This window comes from Gorilla gorilla, chromosome 10, assembly GCF_029281585.2.
Source record: "Gorilla gorilla gorilla isolate KB3781 chromosome 10, NHGRI_mGorGor1-v2.1_pri, whole genome shotgun sequence".
Lineage (NCBI taxonomy): Eukaryota > Metazoa > Chordata > Mammalia > Primates > Hominidae > Gorilla > Gorilla gorilla.
Window position 1 is genome coordinate 83,252,444 of NC_073234.2, and position 25,943 is coordinate 83,278,386.

The 25,943-nt window shown below is 39.0% G+C and overlaps 1 long non-coding RNA gene across 1 annotated transcript in view; it reads left to right on the forward strand.

Annotated features, from left to right (window-relative positions):
* Nucleotides 1-16,867, forward strand: part of LOC109029109 (uncharacterized) — a 41,035-nt gene extending 24,168 nt beyond the window's left edge. Inside the window, exon 3 of the long non-coding RNA XR_002008126.2 lies at nt 16,660-16,867. This is a non-coding gene — a long non-coding RNA (uncharacterized lncRNA). The remainder of the gene's footprint in view (nt 1-16,659) is intronic.
* The last annotated feature ends 9,076 nt before the right edge of the window (nt 16,868-25,943 follow it).

The following is a 25,943-nucleotide window of genomic DNA, read 5'->3' on the forward strand; positions in this document are numbered from 1 at the left end:
CTCAGAAGCTAACAAATAGGAAAACATTTGTTTCAACTGCAGATTCCAGTCTAAAGGAGCTAGAAGGTAGCAATGTAAGTACCAGGCTTGGGGTGGTAGGGAGGAGGGAGAAGGAGGCTGGTAAGTTTTTATGAAAACCTCCAATCTCAGAATAATAAGAGCTATCTATGACAAACCCACAGCCAATATCATACCGAATGGGCAAAAACTGGAAGCATTCCCTTTGAAAACTGGCACAAGACAGGGATGCCCTCTCTCACCACTCCTATTCAACATAGTGTTGGAAGTTCTGGCCAGGGCAAATAGGCAGGAGAAGGAAATAAAGTGTATTCAATTAGGAAAAGAGGAAGACAAATTGTCCCTGTTTGCAGATGACATGAATTGTATATCTAGAAAACCCCATTGTCTCAGCCCAAAATCTCCTTAAGCTGATAAGCAACTTCAGCAAATTCTCAGGATACAAAATCAATGTACAAAAATCACAAGCATTCTTATACACCAATAACAGACAAACAGAGAGCCAAATCATGAGTGAACTCCCATTCACAATTGCTTCAAAGAGAATAAAATACCTAGGAATCCAACTTACAAGGGATGTGAAGGACCTCTTCAAGGAGAACTACAAACCACTGCTCAAGGAAATAAAAGAGGATACAAACAAATGGAAGAACATTCCATGCTCATGGGTAGGAAGAATCAATATCGTGAAAATGGCCATACTGCCCAAGGTAATTTACAGATTCAATGCCATCCCCATCAAGCTACCAATGACTTTCTTCACAGAATTGGAAAAAACTACTTTAAAGTTCATATGGAACCAAAAAAGAGCCCGCATCACCAAGTCAACCCTAAGCCAAAAGAACAAAGCTGGAGGTATCATGCTGCCTGACTTCAAACTATACTACAAAGCTACAGTAACCAAAACAGCATGGTACTGGTACCAAAACAGAGATATAGATCAATGGAAAAGAACAGAGCCCTCAGAAATAACGCCGCATATCTACAACTATCTGATCTTTGACAAACCTGACAAAAACAAGCAATGGGGAAAGGATTCCCTATTTAATAAATGGTGCTGGGAAAACTGGCTAGCCATATGTAGAAAGCTGAAACTGGATCCCTTCCTTACACCTTATACAAAAATCAATTCAAGATGAATTAAAGACTTAAACGTTAGACCTAAAACCATAAAAACCCTAGAAGAAAACCCAGGCATTACCATTCAGGACATAGGCATGGGCAAGGACTTCATGTCTAAAACACCAAAAGCAATGGCAACAAAAGACAAAATTGACAAATAGGATCTAATTAAACTAAAGAGCTTCTGCACAGCAAAAGAAACTACCATCAGAGTGAACAGGCAACCTACAAAATGAGAGAAAATTTTCACAGCCTACTCATCTGACAAAGGGCTAATATCCAGAATCTACAATGAACTCAAACAAATTTACAAGAAAAAAACAAACAACCCCATCAAAAAGTGGGCAAAGGACATGAACAGACACTTCTCAAAAGAAGACATTTATGCAACCAAAAAACACATGAAAAAATGCTCACCATCACTGGCCATCAGAGAAATGCAAATCAAAACCACAATGAGATACCATCTCACACCAGTTAGAATGGCAATCATTAAAAAGTCAGGAAACAACAGGTGCTGGAGAGGATGTGGAGAAATAGGAACACTTTTACACTGTTGGTGGGACTGTAAACTAGTTCAACCATTGTGGAAGTCAGTGTGGCAATTCCTTAGGGATCTAGAACTAGAAATACCATTTGACCCAGCCAACCCATTACTGGGTATATACCCAAAGGACTATAAATCATGCTGCTATAAAGACACATGCACACATATGTTTATTGCGGCATTATTCACAATAGCAAAGACTTGGAACCAACCCAAATGTCCAACAATGATAGACTGGATTAAGAAAATGTGGCACACATACACCATGGAATACTATGCAGCCATAAAAAATGATGAGTTCATGTCCTTTGTAGGGACATGGATGAAATTGGAAATCATCATTCCCAGTAAACTATCGCAAGAACAAAAAACCAAACACCACACATTCTCACTCATAGGTGGGAATTGAACAATGAGAACACATGCACACAGGAAGGGGAACATCACACTCTGGACTGTTGTGGGGTGGGGGGAGGGGGGAGGGATAGCACTGGGAGATATACCTAATGCTAGATGACGAGTTAGTGGGTGCAGCGTACCAGCATGGCACATGTATACATATGTAACTAACCTGCACATTGTGCACATGTACCCTAAAACTTAAAGTATAATAATAAATAAAAATTAAAAAAAAAGAGAATTGCTTGAACCCAGTAGGTGGAGGTTGCAGTGAGCCAAGATTGTGCCATTGCACTCCAGCCTGGGCAACTAGAGCGAAACTCTGTCTCAAAAAAAAAAAAAAAACGGAGAAAGAGATATTGGAAATAACTTTCAGATAGCTAATGCAGTTATTTGGCAATATCTAAAATAAGTACAAGAAGGGTTTATTACATCTCCTTCCTCTTCCTTTATATCCATTTATTGGCTGTGTGACCTTAGGAAAGTTACTTAATTTCTGTCCTTCATATTGCTGGATTTTTTTAAATGATTTTTAAAGAACAAGATATGTCATCATAACCCTATGTTAAGAATTAATATGTTTATGTTTATATTTTGTTTTCAAATGTGAAATATAAAACATAACATAAATATCCCAAGATTATGAATAAATCTCAGTCTTTTTCCAAAAAAAAAGAAAACCTCCAAACTAAGTTTATATCTAATGTTTCCATCCCTTGATATAGTAAAATAAGATGGTAGGCTAATGGCACAGAATGAAGTAGTGCTAATTTATTCACATGGGTGTATCTCTGCAGGGTCAAGTGGAAAGCTAATAAATTAAACACGGTACTCTAATCTGAATGTTTGTGTCCTCCCCAAATTTATATGTGGAAAACTAATCGCCAGTGTGATTGTGTTCAAAGGTGGGAAGCCATTGGGAAATGATTAGATCATAAGGCTGGAGACTTTGTGAATGGGATTAGTGCCCTTATAACAGAAGCCCCAGAGAACTGCCCTGTCTCTTCAACCATGTGAGGACAAAGGGAGAAGGCACCATCAATGAACCAGGAAATGAGCCCTCCCCAGACACCAAATCTGCTGGTGCCTTGACCTTGGACTTCCCAGTCTTCAGAACTATGAGAAATACGTGTTTGTTGTTCATAAGTCACCCAGTTTATGGTATTTTGTAATTCAGCCCCAGTAGACTAAGACACATGGCATTAAGTTGTCTAGCAAAAAAAATTTTGTTAGTGCACACTGAACTATCAATATAGTTACTTCTACTGAATCAAAGAAACATGTAAACTCTAACTAGTTTATTAAATTGCTGAAGTTGGTAAGATGCAAACAGAAAGCAACTTTATATTTCTTAAGTAATCTCTCAACTTGGTCTTCCCCAACCCTTGATGAAATCTTGGTTGCTCTAAGAAATCTCATTTTTCAACACACACATACACATCCAATCAGCGTAATATGAAAATTTCAAACTCTCACCCAATTTAAACCTTTTATCTTTCCCTGAGCTGGGTCTGCTTCATGCTTGGAAACCCGCCAAGGGGAAGGGGTGCATATAAAGCTTGTTAGTTAAGGTTCTGGAACAGATAAATCCTGAAATACAGTGGCTTGGCACAATGAAAATTTAGTTTTTCTCATAAAAAGTGGAACCAGCTATAGTGGGATAAGGGCAACTCCACCAACTGCATGCTGCTGGAATTCTTGTGACAGGAGAAAAATAACTCCCTATTATTTTAGGTCATTAAAATAACCAGAAAGAAGAGATCACACTGTATTAACAAATAATGTGGTGGAGACCAAAGGACTGGACGGTGGTTTTGTTTTGATGTATTTTATTATTTTGTTATTTTCTGTTCTGTTCAGAAGGATGATTATTCAACTGAAAAATTATGGTAAAAGCATTTTTTGGAGCAAATCAAAAATCAGAATAAGTGGCAAGATTGTAAAGAACACTCATTTGCCTTAGATGTATCAAAGTTTTTAAGTCTAGGGGAATTACCCAAAATATACAAGAGCGTTCTGATAGAGCCACTCAACCACCCTTTGTTGAGAGCTCAGCCGGAAGCCGAACCGTTACAGGGCCTTTGTGTCTGGTTTGCCCCCCGTGCTGGAAGCACCTATGCCCCACAACATCCTCATCCTGCTGGCTAATTAGTAACTTAGACCTAGGGCTCTGCTGAGGGTACGACTTCTCCAGGAAGCCTTTCCTGGCTCCCAAGGCTGGTGGAGAGACTACTGCTGCACGTTTCCTGAGCACTGACTGCACTGTCCTCAAGGGACTCATCACTAAGCCTTGACTGTAAATTAGCTGTAAGAGGACTGGACCTCAGTCCCTGTTGCATCCCCTGGGCTTGGCATAGTGCCAGGCACTATTGTAACTTAAGTGTTCAGTAAACATTTCTTAAATCAATGAATTAAACACATTATTGTATCCTTCTCGATCCTTGCTCATAGAAGAGTTTTCCTGCTCTAAGGCCAAAGCTAAATAAATCATTTTGTCTGAGCACGGAGGCATAGTCTGAATAGTAGTATACAGAGATACCTGGAAGAAGGAGTACAAAAATCTACTGTCCTGGAAAAACCACTTCGTTAGGTCCAAAGCTGCAGCAGTGATATCTGGAAAAATATTCAATTCTTATGCCACTCAATACTCAAACAACCAATACACTGCAATAGTTTCCCTTAACCAAGCACTCACAGTTTGTCAAGACTTGTGCTAAAAATTGTAAAGTTTTAAATCCTAACAGTCCTGAAAGATGAAAATAATTCTCTCCCATTTTACAGTTGAAGAAACAGGCTCTGAGAGATCAAACGACCCACCCAGGACCTCACAGATGGCAGCTTCCAGAGGTGATCCTCAACTCTTGCACCTTGTGTTGGCTTCTTAGGGCTGCAGTGATAAAGTACCGCAAATGGGTGGCTTGTAAAAACAGAAATTTATTCTCTCACAGTCTGGAGGCTAGAAGTTTACAATCAAACTGTTTCTCCCTGAGACTCTAAGTAGAAGCCTTCTTTGCCTCTTCCTAGCTTTTGGTGGTGGTCATCGATGATGGGCATTCTTTGGCTTGCAGCTATGTCTTTCAAAGCACTGCCTGTCATCACATGGCCTTTTTCCTGTGTATCTGTCTTCACATTATCTTCCCCATAAGGACACCAGTCATATTGGATCAGAGCCTACTTTAATGACCTCATCTTAACTGATTACAACGGAAACGATTCTATTTCCAAATAAGGTGACATTCTGAGGTACTAGGGGTAGGACTTCAACAGTGTGGACAGAGTTCAACCTGTAACACACCTATCTACTATTATACTTCTTCTCTGAGAAATGTGGGAGTGGCATGATTTTCTTAATATTGAGAGCACAGAAAACAAATTGTTATGAAGGGGCACAACAGAATAATAAAGTAGAGGGAATCCTAAAAAGCACATCTAAACACCAATTGCATTATTCCTAGTTCCCATCATGAAATTTCAGTCAATAAAATATATTCCTTAACCTATTTCCATCTTAATAAGGATGCTACTGCCACGACAAAGTTTAACAGAAGCAAAGTCTTACACTTAAAAAAATGTTAATTTTTACATTAGGGATTTGACTTCATTATACAGAAAAAAATGTTAATTTGATCAATGTAAGGAACAAAAGCAGATGTGAGTTGGGTTTCATGCAGCTAATTGTCTAAGTTTAATCAAAAGATTATGTAGTATTTGTTGGCAGCAGTGGTAGATGAAGCCAGCTATTCACATACAATTTGTGCTTCCTCTTCCAGAGTGTGGAGTTGCCACTCAGAGGTTACATTACTCCTCACCAATGGGATGTGAGTTGAAGTAATGTGTCACTTAAAAGTTTCATACCCTCATTTCCCATCCATTGGTTAGAGGTGAGAATGTCAAAGATGTAGAGGCTTAAGACAAAGGAGTGCCCTAAATTAGTGTGTAAAGGAAAACTGCCTAGCAACCGGGACACATATTGGACCATTAGGTTAGGTAGAAATAACAGGTTAGGGTTTATGTGTTATAGCAGTTAGTGCTATCCTAATTAACACAAAAAGATATACCTTATAGAGTATCACTACAATTAAAAATATTATCTTGGATTAAAGGTCAAGTGTATGCAATGAGAAAATGGATAATATAAGCTGGAAAAAAAATGGAAACTAGTATTATACAGAGACAAAATATTTGGTAAAGTTGCCACGTGTCATAATTCAGGCAGACCATGTGTCTACTGCACATGTGGCTTTAAGAAAAGTTGTTGAAAAGAGTATTAATATAGGGTATTTTTCTTTCTACTTTTAGCAAGATATTATAAACAAAAAAAAGACCTTCAGCAAATCAGCAAAAATTGGCTCATTTGAAATCACAGTTGGACATATGTAACTTCACAAGGAGGAAAAAGCTAACTCCTAAAATCTGAGAAAAGAAGGACTGAAAAATAAAATCTTAAGAGGCCTATTAAGATTTCTCAGTTGAATCAAGTGATTCAGTCCCAGGGCAAAAACCAGCATAAGGCTATTTCAGTCCCACCCAAGCCTGTTCTTTCAAATGCCTCCAAAGAAGCTACTGTAAAGTTGAAATACAGGGACACAGGGAAAGGAAACAGAAAAAGCAGACATGTGAATCTACCTTTAGGAGATAATTTGGGATGTGATTATTGGTACATGGGACTGACTGAAAACTGATTAAAAGCCTACTATATTTCTGAGGGATTTTACTGCCAAAGACATCAGTAAAATATGTATTAGTCTGTTCTCACACTTCTAATAAAGACATACCTGAGACTGGGTAATTTATAAAGAAAAAGATTTAATGGACCCGCAGTTCCATGTAGCTGGGGAGGTCTCACAATCATGGCAGAAGGTGAAGGAGTAGCAAAAGCACATCTTCCATGGCGGCAGGCAAGAGTGTGTTCAGGGGAACTGCTCTTTATAAAACTGTCAGATCTCATGATATTTATTCACCGCATGAGAACAGCACAAGAAAACCTGCTCCCATGATTCGATTACTTCCCACAGGGTCCCTTCCAATGACATGAGAATTATGGGAACTACAGTTTAAGACATCTGAATGGGGACACAGCCAAACCATATCATAATATGTTGATTATTTGAGTCTTAAAACCCATTGGACCTCAAACTTCCATAGGGAAAATACACAGTGAAAGCACTGCAAATCCTGTAGACAGTATCCTTCCCAATACCGACTTCATAAGGCCAGGGAAAATACCAGAAAAGAAAGATTTTTCATAAAATGGAGCCAGGCTCCACAGAGAATAAATGAGAGGAATTTTTCTCCCTGAGATTCAGGATCTGACCTAGGAACTTCTCTCCCCTTTAGGCTACCTCCTACATTCTTTCAATATGTCTCTTATTTTGGGAAAACTCATGTTCAGCTTTTTCTGGTTCATCTTATACTTTCTGTTCCATATTAAAATCAGCCCTGAAATCACATATTGTTCCAAGGAGCCCAACTTTCTTTTAATGGGGAATAGCTTTCAGTAATCAAGATTTGGTGTGGTGTGCTCATTGTAATTGGAATGATTTTACTTCTAGACTCTTTTGTAGACACCCAGGGTTGAGGGGGATGAGACTGAGACACACACACACACACACACCCCTATTTTTCTACATCTATTATTTCCCTGGATGATGCCATCTCAAGAGTTTGTATTTGTAGTGGTGGTTTTTGCTGCAGCTCTGGGAACTGGCTCTAGATATCAAGAGGCTCTCGATATCTAGAGCCAGTTCCAAATGTTATTCAGTAAGGTTATATTTGACCTGTGATCTGAGGGACTCTGATCTCAGGGACTGTGGAAAGCTTGGGGCCTAGGCTCCCTCACCTAGGCTATGATAGAGACCTCTGGTTCCTCTCTTTTATATCATCCTTCAGGATGAGGAAGATGTAGGTCTCAGAATTCTTCAGATGGGGTATATGGGTGATATGCTTCCTGAATCCAACCCTTACATAGCCACAGATATCAGTCACCAGGTCAGAGGAGCCATATCATATGGGTGAGTATAGGATCCCCGAGTTTAGTTCTTTTTGATGTAGATGATTTTCTTCTGTCTTCTGACTTGCAGCTTTGAGATATACATATATAGCCACCACATATATTGATACTATGTACCAGGCACTGTTCTAAGCCATGTATCAATTAACTACTAGTTAATTTAATCCTCGCAAAACATTATGGATATCACGATCACTATTTTATATATAAGTAAACTGAAATAGGGTTAAGTAACTTATTCAAGACACATAGGCATTAAATAGAGAAATGTGAAATCAAAACTAGACTAGGTGACCCAAGCCATTATTCTAAACTTGTATGATATGCTATCTCACAGGTAACTTTGATTCTTTTCTTTTAGGGGGTATCTTGTTTTTTCTGTCTGCAAGCATACAAATTTTTCTTTTCCTTCTTGTGGCTCAAGAATTTTGCTATAATATGCCCAGGTATGCTGTTTAGTTTTGTTCTTCTTACCAAACTTACTTGGAATGTAGTATCTCCTTTCAAACTATGAATTCAGGTTTATGTTCAGTCTAGAAAATTTTCATCTATTACCTGTAAAATCATTGTCTCTTGCTTATCTTTTACATTTGTCTCTTTGTGGAAAACCTATTATTCTTACTCTAAGTCTTTGCACCCATCTATGTGTTTCCTTCATCGCATCTGTCTCTACATTTTTGTTCATTCATTGAGGGATTTCTTTTACTTGGCGTTTATGGTCACTAATGCAGATATCAACAGACTCCATTCTTTTCTTCAATACACCTATTGGTTTTTTGTTTCTTTGTTTGAAAATCATGCTTTTTTTAGTTTAGAAAACCTTTGGGATGGACTATCTGCTCCGATTCCTCAGAGATCTGCAGTAGTGCTCTTTCTCTGGGCACCTACCTCTGTGGTTTGGTCTTTCTCTGAATGATGGGACCACATCACTATATTCTTGCCATTTCTTTTCTTGGCTCATTTAGGCATATGACTGATATTTCTGGTACCGTAAGTGATTGTGGTTCACCTTGTGGAAGGCAAAGCATTTTCTAATTTTAGGGACGGAGAAGGGAACCAGGAGGAAGCCTCTCTGCCCTCTGTCCTCACACAGTAAAGGCCAAGCCCACCTGCTTAGTTTTCCTTGCACCTCTTGGGGATCAGCAAGAACAAACATACTCATAGTATCAGTGCCAGTTTTACCCCTGGGGGTACACAAATTCCTTAGGGTCCTCTGGTTCTAATTCTTGCCCTAAGGCTCCCCAGTAAAGGTTTAGAGACTCCTCTGATGCTCAGGGAGAAAGATCCACACTTGCTTCACGAAGGGTATCACCTAGAGCCCAAGACCTGCCACTCTGATCTTGTGGAAAGATGGAACTAGGGATAGAGGGAAAATACGAAATGCTTAGGTTGTCTGCCATGTTTCCATTATCCATCCTTATATTCAAAACAACTGAAAGAAGAAAAAACGTAATTACTATATTCAATATAGTTTCCCCAATATCAAGTTTTCATGTGTCTATTATTCAAACATCTCATGAAATTTCATTTTTACATTTTTAAAAATATTAACCAATTGGAATATTCTAATTATGAATTTGACATACATACCCAAACATGTATAATTTAGCTGAAGATAATTGTGAGGGCCAAGGTCAAAGAAAAATGTGCAGGAGGAAGAGACTGATTTCAGGGGGTTTTTGCTTCATTCAGTTCCTCAATAACCATATACCATTGATGTAGGCATCCCTTAATATGTAAAAATGGTAACTTTTACAGGCACTAGTAGATCAAGGCAGGGCTTAATAGCAAAAATTGAGCCGGGGTAGAGTTGAGATTCTCTTGAAAATAAAGAAGTACATCAGGACAACCACTTGGACAGAGGGTCTCTTAACTGTGTTTGGAGATTAATTAAGTTAGGGTATATATGTTAGGCCAAAGTTCTCCTTAGAAATCATTTACTTAGGAAGCTAGAGGTAAATGAGAAATCAAAGCCATAAAGTTCTATATCATGCTCATAATTTTAACCTAGAAAAATGTTAAGAGAAATATAAGTAGACAACCACTCTGGCTACATAAAATCTCAGTGAAGCACCCATAGAATTCTTAACTTTAAAAAATGATACTTCCGGATATAGTCTCTAAGATGAACTGTTTACAAAACGTGCATCACAGAAACCAAATGAAATTGTTTTCTCTTTGTCACCTTATCAGAAATGTCTTTTCTGACCACCCTACTCCTTTCTCAGCTGTTCTTTGTTCCTCGTACTTATCACCATCTGATACATATGTTTACTTGTTTATGTGTCAATGAGCAATCTCCTCCCCAGTTGATTGTAAGCTGAGAGCAGGGACTTTGTTTCACTCATTGCTGCCTACCTAGTGCCTAAAAGAGTACCCAAGATATGATAGATAATAAATATCTACTGAGTCAACGACTGATGGACTGACTGACTGACTGAATTATTTCTACACTAGGCAAAATCTACATGGTATCTTCACAAATAGTGATTTCAGTTTTGGAATATTTGATTTGTAACATTATCTTCTTGAACTTACTAAATGGCAGGATCATTCACCTATTAAATCCACTGCTGGATTTAGATATTAGACCCTGTCTTCTGTTTATAAGGAAATTTGTATTTTTACTCACATTGAGGTGGGTCGGACCCAAAGACTGGGAAAGTACACATCAAGTTATCAAAAAAGAACTTCACTTTTTTGTTTCTTTAATTAAGAAATAATTTTTATAAGGGGAGGCCAGAATTCATTCATATTTTCCCTTGCTTGAAAATATTAAATTATCCATCCAGAATTCTTCCTCTTTCTCTTCCTATTCTTCCTCCCTCTCCTTCCTTTTTGAGATCTCAGACTAACGGACATTACTCCATTGATACATCTTAACTTCATCTTTGTAAGAGGTGAAGATAAAGTCCTATTTTTAGTATAATTTACTTCTAGCGTAAACTTTTACTGTGCACCATAATTCTATATCAAAATTGCACATTATTCCAAAATTTTAAATACTCTTTTTAGTGTAATAAAGTATCTCTAACACAAAATAGCAGTTAATGTCAAAGTCTTATGAAACTGGATGGTTAGACCGTGTTCCTCAGAACACAGTTGTAAGATCTGAGAGCTATAGAATAGTAAACAAAAAAAATGAAAACAGAACATGAGCATCTGCAGGGCTTGGTTTATCAATGTCATTTTCATTAAAGTCTCAGAATTTCAGAGATATAAGCAGTAAGAAATACAGATTTAATTATTTCATAAAATATGCAGATTTATTGCATCTACAGTAACACTACAGTAATACTATTATGCTCAGTAAATGACAATGTTTCTTAAAAAAACAGTAATTTTATGCCAAGTTAATATTTTGAAGGATCTCTCTCCTTTCAATTCTTGATGTATTTGTGGGTTAATGACATACCAACTCAGTGAATACACTTAGGACACTTATCTGATAATTTCTAAGGCAGTGAAAGTAGCTGAAAATGTTGCCTTCAGAATTAGAAGGTGGGGGACTGAATCCTGTTTCTGCCACCCGTTTGCTATGCAATCTTGGGCATGTGGTTGAACCTTTATGTCCCCTCTTTTTCCCATCTGTTCAATGGGGGTGGTAAGAAAAGCACTCACAGTACTGGATTGTATTGTTCTGAAGATTAAGAATTAATCCATCTGAAGCACCTGAGACAATGCCTGGCACATAATGGAACACAGTATTTTCCTGGATTCCTTTGACTTTCCAAAAGGAATCAAGAGGATTTCTGAACTACAAGGATTATCAGAACTAACTGTATCTGCTTCATAAAGTTTCATGGAACATAATAGATTCTAGTTTAGGTTGACTGGCTTTGGTTGCGTTTCTATTTCCACTTAATTTCTTAAGTTGTTCTACATGGCTCTCTGAAAAGCAGGAGTGACACTTCCATTCTACCATATGATTGGCAAAAGTCTTCTGTTCTAGCCCTTGACTGAGTAGATTCCGCTTAGAACAAGGATGTTTTGTCCTTGTTTAAAAAATATATCTTGTACAGCTTAAGACTAGAGCTCTAACAGAATCATTGATTTATTAATTTCTCCTTTGGCCAATGGAAAGAAAAGCAAAGTTTGAAGCTCTTGTCTCACCTCAAAGAAGTGCATTTTATATTTCTTCAGAGCTTTCAGATGCCAATTTCAATACATTCTTCTCTGACAAGCAATTAACGTGCAGTGTTTTAAGATTAAAGCTTAACATTCCACAGGAGACAGTGTTTAACTCTAGAAGGCCAGCTTTCTCCCAGGGGACCTCTTACCAATATCTTTGCAAGGACATATTCATGGTAACTAACTAGAGACCTAGATTTTGTTCTTGTGAACGCTACTGACCTTCAATTTCACTAAGAAAGTATCCTCTGAATAGCTTTATGTTTAGAATTCTGTTCTCTTTTTATACCTGCAAAAACAGTGCTCTTCTCTGAGCAGAGCCCCCTTTACAAAGGGTTAACTAGTATGCCTTGTAGTTTTTAGGCTACAGAAATAATTTTATTTGCTAGATTTATTCAGAAATACAGTTTCTAAAGATATCTAAGACCAGTAAGATAAAATAAAGACTTTTAAGGAAGTCACATTAAAGCTACTCCTCTCTGCTTCTATATTTTCCTTGTCTTAGAGTATGCGTCTGCTGGTGTGCCATTGGTCTGAAATAGGTCATGTGGAGAGAGGAAACTAAAATATTTACCATGGAGCTGACCAATGATATACTTTTTAGAGGTGATGCATGAGATGTTTTCTATTGCTGACCCAAGCCACTTCTGCCTCTTCTTTCCAGCTAACAGAATCCCAATTTGTTCAGATAGGGACCTTCACCAGGGATGAACCATGACTGAGCTAAATAAACCAGGCTTTCTAATCTCATCCCTTTTGGAAGTAATTGGTCTGATGATGAGCAGGTGACCTAGTTCAACTGCAGATGGAGACACCTGGAGAGGACTTCTTTTCCTGACTAAAAAGACAAAGCTGTGCAAAAAGGAAAGATTTAACTTTCTCCCCTTCTTTCTTCCTGGAATATGGCTCTGGTTCCTGAGATGCAGCAGATGTTTTGTGACATGAGCAAAAAGTCCAAGGATGAAAGGTAAAGATGAAGATGGAAAGGCCCTGATTCCTTGGTGGGATCATGGAGCAGTTGAACCTACTCTAGCAACTGTCTGCCACTGGAATTCTCGTAATAGAAGAAAAATAATCCCCTATTCTATTAGGTTACTGAAGTTTGGTTTGCTGTTTCTTGTGATTGAATGCCTGACATAGATGGGCTCTCCTGAGGTTTGTTGTGAGACTCTATTGCTAACATAATAAGCAATCTGGGTGTCTTCATTTGGGTTCCCTCAATAACAGACCTTATGACAAGGATTAGGGTGCAAGTGGTTCATTTGAGAGGCAAAGGAAATATCAATAAGCAGTTAGGGAAGTGAAACAGAAAAAAGCAGCCAATAAAGGGTGCATTATCAAGCCAGCTACCACTGTGAAGAAACTCTACAAACCAACGGAAAACACATGCCTCAGGGGTAAAGGAGCTAGGGTATTTACATACCAACTCATTTATTGGTTGAGGAAGGCTTCCAGGGAACATTAATACCCTGGCATATCAGTTTACCATATAGGAGGCAAACTGGGCTTTAACAGTCAGAGAAAGCCCTCAGGAGAAGAAATGCAGAGACTGATCATTGAAAGTCCAGCTAGCATGCATTGAAAAACTAGGAGATATGGAAGGACAATCAAGAGCATCTGCTGCAACTAATGAGCTGCTGTTACAGGCAAATACAGGTATTGAGTTAACAGCTATAATTGCTGCATTCATCTCTAATAAGAGACATTTTAAAAGTACCTTACAGACACGTGTCTCCCTGCTAACTCCAAGTCTAAGTATAATCAGACTCCTCCTTCCCCAATAAATCCCCATAAACGTGCCTCAAAAGTCATTGGCTATTTCTTCCTGAAGTCAAAATTGATGGTAAAATAAAAAAGGTATGCATTCAACATGCCCTTTGGCTCTGACTTATGTTGGCCAAGGAAGGGAAGAGGATTGGGATTTAAGTGAAAGGTGAACAAACAGTATTCATCTTCCATCTGTATTTAGTCTCATATTTCCTCCCTATCCTTCCCATCCTGGTTTTGAGAAGTAACACCTGCCGGGCACAGTGGCTCATGCCTGTAGTGCCAGCACTTTGGGAGGCCGAAGCGGGTGGATCACCTGAGTTTAGGAGTTTGAGACCAGCCTGACCAATACGGTGAAACCCCGTCTCTACTAAAAATACAAAAATTAGCCAGGCATGGTGGTGTACACCTGTAGTCCCAGCTACTAAGGAGGCTGAGGCAGGAGAACTGCTTGAACCCAGGAGGCAGAGGTTGCAGTGAGCTGAGATAGCACCACTGCACTCCAGCCAAGGGACAGAGAGAGATTCGTCTCAAAAACAGTTACACCCTACTCTGTTTTAAAAGTTTTCTCATTTCTCTTCTCTTTCTCCACCTTCCTGCAATACATTCATAAGACCTGACTCACCTGTCTCATAATTCCTACTCCACGGTAAAAATAAAACATTATGATATGCTCCATGTGTTAGTTCATTTTCATACTGTTATAAAGAACTGCCTGATACTGGGTAATTTATAAAGGAAATAGGTTTAATTGACTCACAGTTCAGCATGGCTGGGGAAGGTCACAGAAAACGTACAATCATGGTGGCAGGTGAAGGGGAAGCAAGACACCTTCCTCAAAAAGCAGCTGGAAGGAGACGTGCCGAATGAAGTGGGGGGAAGAGCCCCTTATAAAACCATCAGATCTCGTGAGAACTCACTCACTATCATGAGAACAGCGTGGGGGGAACTGACCCCATGATTCAATTACCTCCACCTGGTCTCTCCCTTGACAGGTGGGGATTATGGGGATTACAATTCAAGATGAGATTTGGGCGGGGAGACAAAGCCTAACCATATCATTCCACTTATGTTTTATTGGATTTACATATTTTTTGGAGGTGGGTTAATATGGTTGATAAAAGTAGCACTGGACTAGAAATTTTGCAAGACCCAAATTCTTGTAGCAAACGTATAAATATACTAGCTGAAAGAACATGTGCAATGCACTTACCTTTTCTATGGCTCGGTTTCCAGATGAAGAAAATTCAGGGTTTGACAAAACCACCTCTAATGACACTTCCTACTCTGAAGGTCTAATTCTTCAATTGACTTGGAGCCTGGCTGCTTCTGTCTATGTTGTGTTTATTTTATTACTCAGGTTATTTCCTCCTAGAAGGCTTTCTATGGAGCTAGTCTAACTAGGCAGTGAAATAGGAAGCTAGCCCCATGATCCTCTTGAGATGAAACTAAGGGAAGGAATCCTTTCCTCAAATTCAAACCCTACTGCCTGTTATTCTACCAGTATAGTTTTATTTTATCATGTAAAGGCTTTGCCAGTTTTACTAAGTATCATTTTGGAGAATGGGGATTACTCTTTAATGAACAAATATCGTATCAATTAACACTATAGCAGAAAATAATGGGGGTGGGAAGGGTAATGACAGGTAGGGGAATAAAGACCAGAAGAAAAAAATAAAGAATGAGGCTAAGGGGGAAGATAGAGGGTGTGGAAAGACAAACTTTGCTTAATTTGTCATTTTATTCTGCCTGACACCTCCTTTATACAATGTCCAGCATAGCCCCAAGTCATGTGCGGGTGAGTGATTTTGATGGGATAATGACATGACACTTTTAGTCAATGGTATTTATGGAGGACAGAATTACTTGGGAAGAATGAAATTAAATCAAAACGAAAATACATTAAACTCCTTTTTTTTCAGAAATAGAATCTTATTTTCATGCTGAATGGGTCAGCATCCATACTTTGAACTTTTAATAAATACACGAAAATGTAAAAAACATAACTTGCAACAAAATTCTACATTTGTTAGCTTTAAAGTTATTACCAAGCTCTCACCTTTGCTTATATAACACCTGTCACTTTTCAATCTAAATCAGCCATATGTGCTTCAAAGGAGAATAGCCTGCTATTTCGAGCTTTCCAGCCATTATCACAAAATCAGACCACCACTCAGCACGCTGTCACTCAGACAGAAAAGAAATGCCATCTTATCTGTGCAATTTGTCACCCGAATGCTCTGAAGCTCCTTTGCTTCACAGCTAGGGTGCAAGTTAATTCATCCAACAAGCCAGACATCATTTTCCTAAAAAGGTCAGCTTGATACACTCAGAGACCACAAGCATGTATGCAGCAAGCTTCCAACAGCCACCTTGATATCTTTCCAGCACCGTCACATTTGCACGTGATATAAGGAACTAGCTCAAGAATTGGTGGTGAGTCTATGGGCTGCCAGATTCTCCTATCTGTGCTGAAAGAAACAATGGAATGTCTCCTGGATCCAAGTTCTACTCAAGCAGTTGGTGTGAATTTTCAGTTGGCCTCTGTTCCCCAACTATAGCCTGAAATCTTAGAAACATTTGTTTCAGCAGGACAGCTGGTTCTTCAAGTAAGAACACTCTTCAGCTCTATGATCATGAACATGACATTTCTTTTTCTTTTTAGCATAGCCCATCTGGATTCTTTACACTAAGGCAAGAGGCAAGCAGAAGACAGAAAGAGAGAAAGCAGAGGACCTCCGGGAAAGGAAGCCCCCTTTTCAGTCGGCCTAGGCAGAAGTAGATTTACTCTGAAGATTCACTCCAAGGGTGAAGTTTAAAGGGTGCTTCACTTGCTCTGGTTTCATAAATAAATTTTGATCTTCTTACATACATTTGGATTAAATTTTCATGTTTTTTTCTAAAAGAAATTGTACAAACCTGAGGACCCATGAACTTTCACCCCTCCTACTGGGGAAGCCTAGCAACTCCAAATGGCCTTTGTCACCATCTGATTCTTAAATTCTAATTTCCACATTGTTGTGTAAAAACAAGAAGCTATAGATAACAGTTGAGTTGTAAAGTTATCTGGTGTACTTTATTATTAGCAGTGATTGATGTGGATAATGGACAATCTGGAAAATCCTGAATACTTAACAAACAATATTATTTATATCTATCCATTTTACTTTACATACATAGATGGAGGCTTTTAAAGAGTGTTACTTGTGAAACATGTTTTTAAAATTATTTTATCCTATCTTATGTTATTAGACCCCTGAGAACTCAAGTTTATAGAGATTAGCAATATGATTTTTATAAATTTTTTAAGTACTTACCTCCCAGATCATTGTAAATGGGATGGGCCATAATTATAAATTTATCATTAAAATAAAAAGAATGTTAAGAAGCATATAAAAATTACACAATCCCAATCTATCTTTTCACAGATTGACTGTCAAATGCATTCTGATGGGAAAATGAATAGTAAAAAAAGACATAATATACTGACATTGAGCATATTTTATATTGAACAAGACTGTTTAAAATTCTTCACATAGCATGTTCAGGCTGCATTTTAATTAAATGCCATGCAGAAGTGCTCAGCTTTTGAACCATGTAATATTCCCAGGACAATAGTAAATTTCCAGGGAAAATTTGAACTGCTAAAAAGTCATTTCTGAAATTGTCCTCTGTTATTTATTATTTCAATGTAATGAACTTGCCACTCAAAAAAATCCATTAAAATATTTTTCTCTCATAAGTGATAACTTTATTTGATAGCAAATATCTTGACAACATAATAAAAACTAATATTCACATCACGTCATGTTATTTAAAATTATTTTCACACATACTTTGACTCATTTAAACAACATATCAACCCTATCGGTTTTATTTTTTTATTTTTGTATTGTACTTTAAGTTCCAGGATACATGTGCAGAACGTGCAGATTTGTTATATAGGTATACACGTGCCATGGTGGTTTGCTGAACCTATCAACCCATCATCTAGGTTTTAAGTCCTGCATGCACTAGGTATTTGTCCTAATGCTCTCCCTTCCCTTGCCCCCCAACACCCGACAGGCCCTGGTATTGTTGTTCCCCTCCCTGTGTCCATGTGTTCTCATTGTTCAACTCCCACTTATGAGTCAGAACATGCACTGTTTGGTTTTCTGTTCATGTGTTAGTTTGCTGAGGATGATGGCTTCCAATTTCATCCATGTCCCTGCAAAGGACATGATCTCATTTTTTTATGGCTGCATAGTACCACATTCTCTTTATCCAGTCTCATTGATGGGCATTTGGGTTGGTTCCATGCCTTTGCTATTGTAAATAGAGCTGCAATAAACATATGTGTGCATGTGTCTTTATAATAGAATGATCTATATTCCTTTGGGTATATAGTCGATAATGGGATTGCTGGGTCAATGGTATTTCTGGTTCTAGATCCTTGAGGAATCGCCACACTGTCCTCCACAATGGTTGAACTAATTTACATTCCCACCAACAATGTAAAAGTGTTCCTATTTCTTCACAGCGTCGCCAGCATCTATTGTTTCTTGACTTTTTAATAATCACCACTCTGACTGATGTGAGATGGAATCTCACTGTGGTTTTGATTTGTGTTTCTCTAATGATCGGTGATGTTGAGCATTTTTCCATATGTTGGTTGGCTGCATAAATGTCTTCCTTTGAGAAGTGTCTGTTCATGTCCTGTGCCCACTTTTTGATGGGGTCATTTGTTTTTCTTGTAAATTTGTTTAACTTCCTTGTAGATTCTGGATATTAGACCTTTGTCAGATGGGTAGATTACAAAAATTTTCTACCATTCTGTAAGCTGCCTGTTTACTCTGATGCTAGTTTATTTTGCTGTGCAGAAGCTCTTTAGTTTAATTAGATCCCATTTGTCAATTTTGGCTTTTGTGGCAATTGCTTTTGGTGTTTTTGTCATGAAAGTCTTTGCCTATGCCTATGTCCTGAATGGTATTGCCTAGGTTTTCTTCTAGGGTTTTTATGGTTTGGGGTTTTATATTTAAGTCTTTAATGCATCTTAAAGTTAATTTTTGTATAAGGTGTAACAAAGGGGTCCAGTTTCAGTTTTCTGTATATGGCTAGACAGTTTTCCCAGCACCATTTATTAAATAGATACTCCTTTCCCCATTGCTTGTTTTTGTCAGGTTTGTCAAAGATCAGATGATTGTAGATGTGTGGTGTTATTTCTGAGGCCTCTGTTCTGTTCCATTGGTCTATATGTCTGTTTTTGTACCATGCTGTTTTGATTACTGTACCTTGTAGTATAGTTTGAAGTCGGGTAGCGTGATGCTTCCAGCTTTGTTCTTTTTGCTTAGGATTGTTTTGGCTATACAGGCTCTTTTTTGGTTACATATGAAATTTAAAGTAGTTTTTTCTAATTCTGTGAAGAACGTCAATGGAAGTTTGATGGGAATAACATTGAATCTATAAATTACTTTGGGCATTATGGCCATTTTCACAATATTGATTCTTCCTATCCATGAGGATGGAATGTTTTTCCATTTGTTTGTGTCCTCTCTTATTTCCTTGAGCAGTGGTTGGTAGTTCTTCTTGAAGAGGTCTTTCACATCCCTTGTTAGCTGTATTCCTAGGTATTTTATTCTCTTTGTAGCAATTGTGAATGGGAGTGCATTCATAAATTGGCTCTCTGCTTGTCTATTGTTGGTGTATGGGAATGCTTGTGATTTTTGCGCATTGATTTTGTATCCTGAGATTTTGCTGAAGTTGCTTATCAATTTGAGGAGTTTTTGGGCTGAGATAATGGGATTTTCTGAATGTACAATCATGTCATCTCCAAACAGAGACAACGTGACTTCCTCTCTTCCTATTTAAATACACTTTATTTCTTTCTCTTGCCTGATTACCCTGGCCAGAACTTCCAATACTATGTTGAATAGGAGTGGTGACAGACAGCATCCTTTTCTTGTGCTGGTTTTCAAAAAGAACAATTTCAGCTTTTGCCCATTCAGTATGATATTGGCTACATATTTCTCATAAATAGTTCTTATTATTTTGAGATATGTTGAATCAATACCTAGTTTATTGAAAATTTTTAGCATGAAGGGATGTTGAATTTTATTGAAGGCCTTTTCTGCATCTATTGAGATAATCGTGTGGTTTTTGTCATTGGTTTTGTTTACGTGATGGATTATGTTCATTGATTTGCATATGTTGAACCAGCCTTGCATCCAGGGATGAAGCCCACTTGATCATAGTGGATAAGCTTTTTGATGTGCTGCTGGATTCAGTTTACCAGTATTTTATTGAGGATTTTCATATCAATGTTCATCAGAAATATTGGCCTACAGTTTTCTTCTTTTGTTGGGTCTCTGCCAGGTTGGTATCAGGATACTGCTGGTCTCATAAAATGAGTAAAGGAGGAGTCCCTCCTTTTCAATTGTTTGGAATAGTTTCAGAAGGAATAGTACCAGCTCCTCTTTGTACCTCTGGTAGAATTTGGCTGTGAAATCATCTGGTCCTGGGCTTTTTTGGTTGATAGGCTATTAATCACTGCCTCAATTTCAGAACTTGTTATTGATCTATTCAGGGATTTGACTTCTTCCTGGTTTAGTCCTGGGAGGGTGTATGTGTCCAGGAATTTATCCAATTCTTGTGGATTTTCTCATTTATTTGCATAGAGGTGTTTATAGTATTCTCTGACGGTAGTTTGTATTTCTGTGGGGTCAGTGGTGATATCCCCTTTATCATTTTTTATGGTGTCTATTTGATTCTTCTCTCTTTTCTTCTTTATTAGTCTAGCTAGCAGTCTATCTATTTGGTTAATTTTTTAAAAAACCACCTCCTGGATTCACTGATTTTTTGAAGGGTTTTTGTGTCTCTATCTCCTTCAGTTCTGCTCTGATCTTTGTTATTTCTCGTCTTCTGCTAGCTTTTGGATTTGTTTGCTCTTGCTTCTCTAGTTCTTTTAATTGTGATGTTAGGGTGTCGATTTGAAATCTTTCCAGCTTTCTGATGTGGGCATTTAGTGCTATAAATTTCCCTCTTAACACTGCTTGAGCCATGTCCCAGAGATTCTGGTACATTGTCTCCTTGTTCTCATTGGTATCAAAGAACTTCTTCATTTCTGCCTTAATTTTGTTATTTACCCAGGAGTCATTCAGGTACAGGTTGTTCAATTTCCATGTAGTTGTGTGGTTTTGAATGAGTTTTTAAATCCTGGGTTCTAATTTGATTGGACTGTGGTCTGAGAAACTGTTTGTTATGATTTCAGGGGTTTTTTTGTATTTGCTGAGGAGTGTTTTACTTCCAATTATGTGGCGATTTTAAAATAAGTGCCATGTGGCACTGAGAAGAATGTATATTCTGTTGATTTGAGGTGGAGAGTTCTGCAGATGTCTATTAGGTCCACTTAATTCAGAGCTGAGTTTAAGTCCTGAATATCCTTGTTAATATTCTGTCTTGTTGATCTAATATTGATGGTGGGGTGTTAAAGTCTCCCACTATCATTGTGTGGGAGCCTAAGTCTCTTTGTAGGTCTCTAAGAACTTGTTTTATGAATCTGGGTGCCCCTGTATTGGGTGTATTTATATTTAGGATTGTTAGATCTTCCTGTTGCACTGATCCCTTTACCATTATATAATGCCCTTCTTTGTCTTTTTTGATCTTTGTTGGTTTAAAATCTGTTTTATCAGAGACTGGAATTGCAACCCCTGCATTTTTTTTTTCTTTTCCTTTGCTTGGTAAATTTTCCTCCATCCCTTTATTTTGAGCCTATGCATGTCTTTGTACAGGAGATGGGTCTCCTGAATACAGCACACCAATGGGTCTTGACTCTTTCTCCAATATGCCAGTCTGTGTCTTTTAATTGGGGTGTTTAGCCCATTTACATTTAAGGTTAATATTGTTATGTGTGAATTTGATCCTGTCATAATGATGCTAGCTGGTTATTTTGCACACTAGTTGATGCAGGGTCTTCATAGTGTCATTGGTCTTAAAATTTTGGTGTGTTTTTGCAGTGGCTGGTACTGGCTTTTTCTTTCCATATTTAGTGCTTCCTTCAGGTGCTCTTTCAAGGCAGGCCTGGTGGTGACAAAATCCCTTAGCATTTTCTTGTCTGGAAAGGATTTTATTTCTCTTCACTTATGAAGCTTAGTTTGACTGGATATGAAATTCTGGGCTGAAAATTTTTTTCTTTAAGCATGTGAAAATTGGCCCCACTCTCTTCTGGTTTGTAGGGTTTCTGCTGAGAGATCCGCTGTTAGTCTGATGGGCTTCCCTTTGTAGATGACCTCACCTTTCTCTCTGGCTGCCCTTAACATTTTTTCCTTCATTTCGACCTTGGAGAATCTGATGATTATGTGTCTTGGGGTTGATCTTCTCATGGAATATCTTAGTGGTGTTCTCTGTATTTCCTGAATTTGAATGTTGGCTGTCTTGCTAGGTTGGGGAAGTATTTCTTGAATTTGAATGTTGGCCTATCTTGCTAGGTTGGGGAAGTTCTCCTGGATAATATCTTGAAGTGTATTTTCCAACTTGGTTGCATTCTCCCCATCTCTTTCAGGTACTCTAATCAATCATAGGTTTGGTCTTTTTACATAGTCCCATATTTCTTGGAGGTTTTATTCATTCCTTTTCATTCTTTTTTCTCTAATCTTGTCTGCATGCCTTTTTTCAGCAAGATGGTCTTCAAACTCTGATATCCTTTTTTCCACATGATTTATTCTGCTGCTGATACTTGTGTATGCTTCACGAAGTTCTCATGCTGTGTTTTTCAGCTCCATCAGGTCATTTATGTTCCTCTCTAAACTGGCTATTCTAGTTAGCAACTCCTGTAACCTTTTATCAAGGTTCTCAGCTTATTTGCATTGGGTTGGAACATGCTCCTTTAACTCAGTGGAGTTTGTTATTACCCACCTTCTGAAGCCTACTTCTGTTAATTCATCCATCTCATTCCCGTCCAGTTCTGCGCCCTTGCTGGAGAGCTGTTGTGATCATTTGGAAGAGAAGAGGTGTTCTGGCTTTTAGAATTTTCAGCATTTTTGCACTGGTTTTTCCTCATCTTCATGGATTTATCTACCTTTCATCTTTGAGGCTAATGACCTTCGGATGGTTTTTTTTGGGGGGGTGGAGGGTGCTTTTTTGTTGATGTTGTTGTTGTTGCTTTCTGTTTGTTAGTTTTTCTTCTAACAGTCAGGCCCCTCTACTGCGGGTCTGGTGCAGTTTTCTGGGGGTCTACTCCAGACCCTGTTCTCCTGGGTATTACCATTGGAGGCTTCGGAACAGCAAAGAATGCTGCCTGTTCCTTCTCCTGGAAGCTTCATCCCAGACGGGCACCAGCCTGATACCAGCTGGAGCTCTCCTGTATGAGGTATCTATCGACCCCTGTTGGGAGTTCTCTCCCAATCAGGAGGCACGGGGTCAGGGACCCGCTTGAGGAGGCAGTCTGTTCATTAGCAGAGCTGTTGCACTGTGCTGGGAGAATTCCCCTTGTCAGGATCAGCTGCTCTCTTCAGAGCCGGCAGGCAGGAAAGATTAAGTCTGCTGAAGCTGTTACTGCAACCTCCCTTCTCCCAGGTGCTCTGTCCTAGGGAGATGAGAGTTCTGTCTGTAAGCCCCTGACTAGAGCTACTGGATTTCCTGTAGAGATGCCCTGCCCAGTGAGGAGAAATCTAGAGAAGCAGTCTGACCACAGCCGCCGAGTCCAAACCTCCCAATCTCCTTAGCACTGTCAGGGAAAACTGCCTACTAAAGCCACATAATGGCAGTCACCCCTCCCCCACCAAACTTGATTGTCCCAGGCTGACTCCAGACTGCTATGCTGACAGTGGGAATTTCAAGCCGGTGGTGCTTAGCTTGCTGGGCTCCATGGGAGTGGGACCCACTGAGTGAGACCACTTGGTTCCCTGGCTTCAGCCCCCTTTCCAAGGAAGTAGATGGTTCTCCTGTCTCACTAAAGTTCCAGGCACCACTGGAGTATGAAAAAACTCTTACAGCTCAGTGCATGCCTGAACAGCTGCCCAGTTTTGTGCTTGAAATCCAGGGCCCTGGTGGTGTTGGCTCATGAGGGAATCTCCTAATCCATGGATTGCCAAAATCTGTGGGAAAAGTAGTACTCTGGGCAAGTAGCACAGTCCCTCACTGCTTCCCTTGGCTGTGGGAGGGAGGTCCCCTGGCTCCATGAACTTCCTGGGTGAAGCAATGTCCCACCTTGCTTCTGCTCATTCTCTGTGGGTTGCACCCACTGCCTAACCAGTTCCAGTGAGATGAACTGGGCATCTCAGCTGGAAATGCAGAAATCACCTGCCCTCTGTGTTGGTCTTGCTGGGAGCTGCAGACGGGAGCTCTTTCTATTTGGCCATCTTGGCCCCTCCCCACCCATCAGTTTTATTACCCTTGGTTTTCAGATAAGAACATTGAGACACAGAGTGGTTAACTAGTACTAAATTTTAAGTCACAGGGTCAGAATTACACCATTCCAAAACTTTCTTTTTCTTTTTATGAAATAATGTTAAAATTTATTAGTTAAAATACTTGATCTCCAATACGTTCTAAATAAGAGAAACAAATTGTTATGTTAACAGTTAAAATGTGAATCCTACCCAAAAACACGCTGTTCTAGTTTTTGAAATTGAACTCTCCACCCTGATAACTGTTCTTTCTCCAATTTCAAAAATGAGACCAATTTTTCATCCATCTTTGCTATGCAACCATTATTGCAGTTCCATGGAGAATGTGTCCATTTTCTCCTGCATTATTTCTACTACATATCAGTACCTAATAACCTGTTACTCCACCCCCATAAAAATCCCAGTGTCCTAAGGGTTTGGCCTGTTCTATATCATGGTCAGCCAGTAGAGCATTTCTTTCCTTTAACCCACAGTGCCCTCCTGTGAGGAGAAAGGCACCCTGAACACAATGAGCACGATGAGTGGCATCATCACTTTATTTTGTTCTCAGCCCCTGCCAAATGCTCTCTCATTCAGACAATATTTAATTTTGAAAGGCAGAGTCCTTCTTCTTCCAGGAACTTGGATAGAAACAATCGTCACCTAATGAAATGGGTCATCTCATACAATTGGTTCTTTCCCAGAGACCGTAAGGAAAGACCTGTGATCACACATTTGATCCATTGTCACCCATTTCAGTTTCTTGTTATTTGCACTTGGCTCTCTACAGTCCAAGGCTCTTTCCCTTGCTCCAACATGGAGATACTACCCAGGTCAAAAAGAGAGATTCCCAGGAAGATAAAGTTCCTTTAGTTCTCCAACATCACATCTCTGCATAAACCCCTCTGAGTAGAGTCTCCAGGCATGGCCACTTCTCCCAAGAGGATTCTATGGCCACATCCCTAAATGTCAATGGTCCCAGAGTAGGAGTCATCCCTGACTCCTTTTGTTTTCTCTTCCTCCTCTTCTAGGCTTCTTCCTGCTGTGGAGAGGGTGGTGTGGGGATTTTCAGATCCACAGCAATGCCTGGGTGCTGGGTATGGAAACAGGGGATGGTGAAGCACAGGTTGAATCTAGACAGAGGGACACTCAAGCTCCCTGGTGTCACCCTCACTCCATGCAATTCATTTCCAGGACTATCCTGAAACTTTCTATTAAACCCCAAACCACCTTTTAGTTACATTATATACGATCTCATAGTAAAAATATAAATTTTCAAAGCTTGCCACCATAACCACTCTTGACAGTTCTTCTACAAGACTTTTGTTACTGTCCCTTCATTACTCCAAATAGCAGGACTCAAAAAATAACTTTTATTTCTAATATCAATAGAAAAGTATCAAATGAAAAGAGCTGGGAAACATACAACCAAAATAAATACTATGTAACTGATATGGTTTGGCTCTCTGTCTCCACCCAAATCTCACCTTGAATTGTAATCCCCATAATCTCCATGTGTCAAGGGCAGGACCAGGTGAAGGTAATTGGATTATGAGGTGGTTTCCCTCATACTATTCTCATGATAGTG